Source organism: Rhinolophus sinicus, chromosome 15, assembly GCF_057876585.1.
Source record: "Rhinolophus sinicus isolate RSI-liver-muscle chromosome 15, RSI-T2T, whole genome shotgun sequence".
NCBI classification, from domain to species: Eukaryota; Metazoa; Chordata; class Mammalia; order Chiroptera; family Rhinolophidae; genus Rhinolophus; species Rhinolophus sinicus.
Window position 1 is genome coordinate 44,018,163 of NC_142515.1, and position 7,708 is coordinate 44,025,870.

The following is a 7,708-nucleotide window of genomic DNA, read 5'->3' on the forward strand; positions in this document are numbered from 1 at the left end:
ACACAGTGGTCATTATATAACCACTGTTTAATTGGATCGTGACTTTTGTGTGGAACACTTGCTTGTCAGCCTAAGCAGGCAAAGTCAGCCCTTGAATAGTTTCTCTTTTTTTTAACTATACTTTTGAGTTTTACAATCTATGGTTAGGACCTATTAAATATAGGGAATAAAACCTCTTAATGACAAATTAGGAGACCTATATTAATTTATTTTATGTCTAGCTAATTTGATTTTAGACAGGTCACTTGATGATTGGCCTTCAGTTTTCTTAATTACAATGGTCTGTATAACCTGCACACTCCTTACCTTTCAAATATCTCCAGCCCGTCTCTCTGTGACTCTCCAATCCCATAGAAATATTTACAGCTTCAAGAACATCCCAAACTTCTTCCTGTCTAAAGCTTTTACACACCTTGTTTATGTGTATGTTTAAAATGTTTTTGTCCTGACTTCTTTACGTTACTAGTCCCTCCTTTTAATAATTTCTGCTAAATGTAATCTCTTCAGATAGGTCTGTGACAACTCATCTATGCAGGTCTCTCCCTTCTACCCTGTCCCAAGAATTCTCTATCACAAAACTTTGCAAGCTGTTTCTCTATTTTTAAATTATATATATATAATATATAATATAATATAATACACACACACACACACGTACACACACAGAGGGTGCCAAAATATGTATACACATATTAAGAAAGGAAAAGTCTGTATTAAAATTGTAGTACTCAATTTGGTAGTAGTACAACAGAAGATGAGTACAAGTCACGTTTGACTTCTGCAATTATAAGAGGTGCTCAAAGTGGTTACCATCAGTGTAACTTTAATTCAGTTTTTTTTCCTTTCTTAAAATGTGTATACATCTCTCTCTCTCTCTCTCTCTCCATATATATATATATATATCTGCATATCTATATGTCTCTATATAGATAGATGTGTATATATATATATATTCTATTAATCACTTTCTCCTCCAACAAAACTAATTTCCACAAGGACAGAATCTAGGGTCTCATGTGTGTTGACTCACCTACTCTGCTCCATCTAGAATTTCTTTTTCTGGAGCATTGGCTTCAGACAGGGCTATTCAGGCAATGTGAATGTAGAACTCAAATCCAACCCTCTTAGGATCACATTGTTGTCTACCATTTAATATTTGTACTAAAATTGCATGACCCTGAATTCTAATTAATTTATTTGTGTATGGTATATTTTTTACTACAGTTTATTGTAATTGTAGAAGGAAGTCTGGGGTCAGAGAAAACAAGAAAAGTATTTGGACATTTGAATATTTTTTGTTCCATTTGTTTGAACGTCTTTTGTTCCATTTGTTTGAAGTAATTTATTCTGTAGCTATGATAATAAGAAGCGAAATGTGCTTTGATTTCCTTGTAGTTTATTTATTAATTTCTTTACTTGTTTATACATTTATTTATTTTGTCTTTCCCACAATATTTTGCCAACTTAAGCAGTTTTCCCTGAATTCATTGAGTTCACTAGTTTTACTGCTATGAATAAACCCTGATCCTCATTTGTCTTCAATACAATACTTTGCCCTGTGAGCAATGATATCTAAAATACTACTCATCACTAGAAAGTATTTGTTGAATGAGTACCTAAGTGAAAGAATGTGAGGAGATTCTTCCTGTCATCCAATTTAACTTCTAATTCTGTTTTTTGTTTGTTTATTCTTTTTTATTTATCAATTAATAGTTATAAAAGAAGAGAAATGAGAAATACTTAATAATCTCTTTGTTTATTACTACTCACACCAGGAATACTTATCTCCTTAGTTGTCTGTCTTTTACATCAATGAAACTGGTACATTTAACCTGCCAGGTTTATTAGTATCCATCAACTCACCTATTCCCATTTGGCTAAAGGATATTTACTTTTTAATCAGTTTGGAACTATAAGACCTGCTATGACTTGATAGTCTGCCCTTCAGTAACTAAAACACATTGAATAAGTTGTTTTTCTTCTCAAAGCTTCAATTCCATTATCTATAACATATGATATTAAACTCTTCACATCATGGCTATTTTGAGGTTTGAATAACAGAGCACAAGTAAGAAATCTGACACTGCTTAACACATAGTGTCATAATCACTATTTTAGTTTTCTGTATTCTAAATTTCTTCTTTTTCATAAACAATGCTTTTTCATCTCTTTAGGCTTCCCCTCTGAGGTTTTATTTTCATTCCTATGTACACCATCTTTAAATATAACTTTTATTTTCTCCATCTTTTTTTCCCTTTATGTTGTTATCCTAGTAGAGACCAGATTATATAGCATAGCTTATAAAATAGAGCTTTTCTTTTAATTCAAGTTTATTGGGGTGATAATTGTTAGTAAAGTTACATAGATTTCAGGTGTACATTTCTGTAATGCATCATCTATATATCATATTGTGTGTTCATCACCCAGTCAGTTCTCTTTCCATCACTATGTATTTGATCCCCTTTACCCTCATCTGCCATCCCCTCCCCCCTTGCTAAAGTAGAGCTTTAAAACCATTTGTATTTTATATTTCTTTTTTTCTGGATAACTTCATCATCCTAGTGATACTAAAATGGAAGATCTTATTTACCTCTAGCCGATTCGGTGTTTGTTCTTTTGTTCATAGATTTTGGTGAAAAATAAGCAGGATGGAAATAGACAAACAACAGAACAAGTGCCGACAACAGAACTATTTTGAGGGTGCTAGTGAATCAGAAAAAAATTATGTACTTTCAAATAAACTCTCCCTGTGTTCTCATTCCTTAGTGAACCACTTCTTGATAAGCCAACCCACTCTGTGACAATCTTCATATTAATCTAATTATACTTCATTTAAAACATTTGATCTGTAAAATTGGTGAATCATAAGCAAGGATTCTTCTGTATCAGAATGTATTTTTTGGTATTCCTAATATTAATCCAGTTGTTTATAAAATCGATTCTTCTACTATCCATCAAAATACCACTCTGTACTTTCTAAGGTGTGAAACAATAATTTTATACTTTGAAACAAAGCATGATTTTATCCTCCAAACTGATGAAATGGATCACGGAAGAGTTCTTTTTAACAACCTGCTGCATTTTTTCATGTTTATGTAGGTAGCTATTTTTACCATTCAGAAAAAAAGTGCAAGCTCAAAGATCAGCTGCTTAAGAAGTAACACCTATTGCGTGTAAACTAAAATCAAATGAGGATTGGAAATGGAGGAATTATTTATTTTTTTATTCTGACAAATGCCAATTTTTAAAAAATATAATCATCAGTAGTAGATTCTGTTACAAATCTTTTCCTCTCAAATAGTTTGGAAAACAGAAGCTAATTTTCACAATTACAAGGATGTTGTTTTTTAGCAAAGCTATGCCGTTCCTACTAATGTTAATAGAAGCTATAACTAGGACATCAGAACTTTACATTTACATATGATAATAATCACACATGAGTTTTTAGCCTAATTTTGGGGAAAACAGGTGAAATTCAATTGTGATCCACAATGTGATCTTTATATAAAATGATTTATCTGTTTATATCCCATCTAATGTTCAGACTCTGCAATACTTGATTTACAAATTAAAACTCTTTAAAAAATTTATTCTGCAGCTACATTTAAGAAACAATAATGATTTTATTTCTTTCTGGGATGATTAAATGTAATTTCTTTAAAAACTGTTGACATTTTCACCATAGACACTTACATAATGTATTATAATTTATTTTCATTTTTTTTCAACAGTTGTGCATGTCTAAGAAATAGGGAATTTGTAAAGCTGGCTCAGACAAAAGTAGTGTGTACTTGTTACAAATAATGAGGATTTTTTTTATATTAATAGGGGGTTATGTTGAATTTATTGTTTAGTTAACATTTTAAGTTTGTGAAGATTGACCACATTCTGTCAACAGAAATAAAGTTATTTGGTTGAAAATTAATTTACTCAGATATACTGTAGGGTAAGATCAAGTTCCACTAGTATTTAATTTTTAAAACACATTTGAGGAAATAATTCTATTAGATCATTTGCACTTATTTTTTAAAAAATGTTTATTATAAATTGGTTATGGTAAAGCAAATGCTCTTAAGACATTTGGAAAAGGGAGAAGGGTTACAATTTTAATTAAAGAATAATCTTTAGTATTGTAGGCAAAACAATTTTTGGAGAGACATTAAGGTTGGGAATAAAGCTGTTGAATGTGAGTCAGTGATTGAGTTGTCAAGGTAACACTCCAGATTGAAAAAGAGCCCACTAATGTGACATACAAGTAGAAACACAACGATTGCTCTGTACATCCTAGAAATATGGTTTAGAGTTTGCAAGTTGAATTTGCAGGTGATGAAACTCTTAACTTCTAATTAGGATTTATAATTTAGAATGAAAAGGCTTATCTTTAAGTTTAAGGCATATGTTTACTTTATTTAATCCTGAAGTATCAGCTTTTATTATTTAAATCAAGGGCAAAATAATTCATTTATGTGCATAAGGGTATTTTTTGGCGGGGAGGTGGGGGGTAGGTTGGACATAAGCATAAATGAAAAAAAACAGTTTTCCTTAAGGACGATAATTCTTGCACTCCATCAATCCATGAAGCAGTAAAGGACAAATGTTGAAATTTAGTGTGTGTGTATGTGTGGGCATACATACATGTATGTATTTATTTATGTGTATATACATGTATATATATTTCATTATGTGTATGTGGTCTGACAATTAAGTTTGAGAACTTGTTGCAGCAATGTTGCTAACTTTTTTTGATATCAGAGGGATTATTCATTATGAATTTGTACCAACCACACATACAGTTAACCAAGTTTACTATCTGGAAGTGCTGAAAAGGCTGCGTGAAAAAGTTAGACAAAACGACCTGAACTTTTCGCCAACAATTCATGTCTCTTGCATCATGACAATGCACCAGATCACACGGCACTGTCTGTGAGGGAGTTTTTAACTACTCTCAAATAACTGTTCCAAATAACTGTATTGTAACACCTTCCCTACTCATTTGATCTGGCCCCCAATGACTTCTTTCTTTACCTGAAGATAAAGGAAATTTTGAAAGACAGACATTTTGATGACATTTAGGACATCAAGGAAATACGATGACAGCTTTGATGGCCATTCCAGAAAAAGAGTTCCAAAATTGCTTTGAAGGGTGGACTAGGTGCTGGCATCGGTGTATAGCTTCCCAAGGGGAGTACTTTGAAGGTGACTGTAGTGATATTCAGCAATGAGGTATGTCGCACTTTTTTCTAGGATGAGTTCACGAACTTAATTGTCAGAACTTGTATACACATATATACATATATATTTAACAATAAGTCCTTTATTTTCAATATTAGAGTAATTTATCAGAGTAATGAAGAAATATACAATGAACACTTAAGTTCCTTTCATTGCTCTGAAGAAGTAGGTCATTACTAGGGTCACTGCAACTGCTTCTGTGCCGTTTCTTTTTCCCTCATGGAGATGACTAATATTGAAACTTTTCTTTGTTTTTATTCCCTTTATTTTTCTAATGTTTTCCTTCATATGTTTAATTTAATATATGTACTGTGCGTAATATGCTCTATGATTTACTTTTATGCTTTTAAACTTTATCTAAATGGTATTATCCAAAAATTACTTTTTTGCTCAATATTATATTTCTGAGATACATCTAAGTTGATTCTATAATTGTAAATTCAGTGCATGCATTTATTTCTGAATAATAGGAGAGTCTTTTAATATTTTTATTTTGAGACTATGGTGGTGTAAAATAATATTCTTTGTTTTATTATACTGTTTTCTGAATTCTGCTGTTTGAATATCTGTTCATTTGTTTATTGATCGTTCCTCTTTCTTCTATGAAAAGCCTGTTCTTATTTTTAACCCATTTGTCTAATGGATTGCTTTTTTATTTTGACTTCAATAGTTTTTATATATTCTAGAATCTCAATCACAATTTGCTTATATTACTCTTTTTACATTTTTTCTTTTACGTCGTGTGTTTATATGTTAGTTTTCAAGTGTTTAATCAACCTTACAGTGTCAGTTTATGCCATGTTTGGCCATGATTTACCTATCTTTATATTCAATTTGATTTGCTAAAATTTTTTTGAGAATTTTTATATCCTGTTTTATGAGGGATATTATCCTGTACTCTTTTTCCTTATAATATTTTTACCTGTTTTTGCCATCAGGGTAATAATCCTAACTTCATAGAATGACTTGGAAGTATTTCTTTGCTTTTAAATTTTCTGGAAGCATTTGTATTATTTCTTCCATAACTTTTGAGTAGAATTCTCCACTAAAGCCTTCTGAGATTACAATTTTCTTTGTGGGAAGAATGCGATATATTTAATAGATATTGGGCTAGTCAGTTTATCTTTTTCTTCTCGAATGATCTTTGATAGTTTGTAGCTCTCAAAGTATTTGCCCATTTCATATAAGCTGCCAAACTTATTGGCGTAAATTTATTTATAACATTTCCATATTATCCTTTTAATAATCTATAGAACCTATAGTGATATCATTTTTCTCATTCCTGCATGTATGCTCTGTTCCATCTGAATGAGGAAATTATTCCATTAGTATCTCTTAATTTGCAATGCCATCAGAATGAAATTGGATAGTACACATTGCTCAAGATTTGGCGGCTGGAACCATGGCTGAGAAGAGTGAAGCCTGCACAAAGAATATTATAGATTGGAGAAAAGATCCAGTCAAATTTTTTCCCCCTAGAAATTTTGTTTACCAGTGAAATCTGTCCCAAGCAAATCCAAAGCTTATGTAGGTAGGAAACAAACAAGAAGGACCATAATCTTGTGTGTGTATATATATATACATATATATATATATATATATATATATATATATATATATATATGTATATATATATACACACTTTTCTTAAGAATCTTTAATCAAGACACATTAATGGACTATGATCAGGTGTGTGTGGGGGAGGGAGGTGTTTAATAACTTACTGACTGAAACTATAACATCAACTAAAATAAATTCTTTGGATTCTAGCATTTGGTGTCTGTACTCATTTGGGACCACAGATCTGTGTCACCATTAGTGTGTCTGCCTACTTTTATATAGGAGTAGGGCTGATATTTCTGTAGAGAAACAGAATTGCACATCAACAATTATTCTCAGTTCAGGAGGGAGATGCACACTAGACTGCAGCATACTCGAAGTAAAATAAATAGCTCAACTCACTTTGGCTGAAATGAGTGATAAGCATTTAGCCTCAGAGCATTTGATGGAGTGATGAAACATACTGAGTCTCAAGCCTACAGTGAACTGCAATATTTTGTCCCCTTGTCATTGGTGGATAGCTGAAGGAAAAAGACAGCAAAATTATCATGTGTGTATTGTCAACATAGAGCACATTATACTATAATCACGTAGTTTAACTAGAATGTTGGCACTGAGTAACCCTTTTTCTCCTGCCCTTGTGTTGTCAGATTCTGCTCAGTATTTTATTTTATTGAAGTATTGTTAGAAAAGGGCTTTATAAAAACCAAGTCCTTTGGAGTGTGCAGAAATGATCAATCTTGATTTCTGTTTAACCCTACAGCCTATTGTCTATTGTCTGTAATTAGTTAGTATAACATTTTATTTTCCTGCTTAGTAGATTTGTTATTAACTTTCTTCTAGTTTCCCCTTCCTTCCTTCCTTCCTTCCTTCCTTCCTTCCTTCCTTCCTTCCTTCCTTCCTTCCTTCCTTCCTT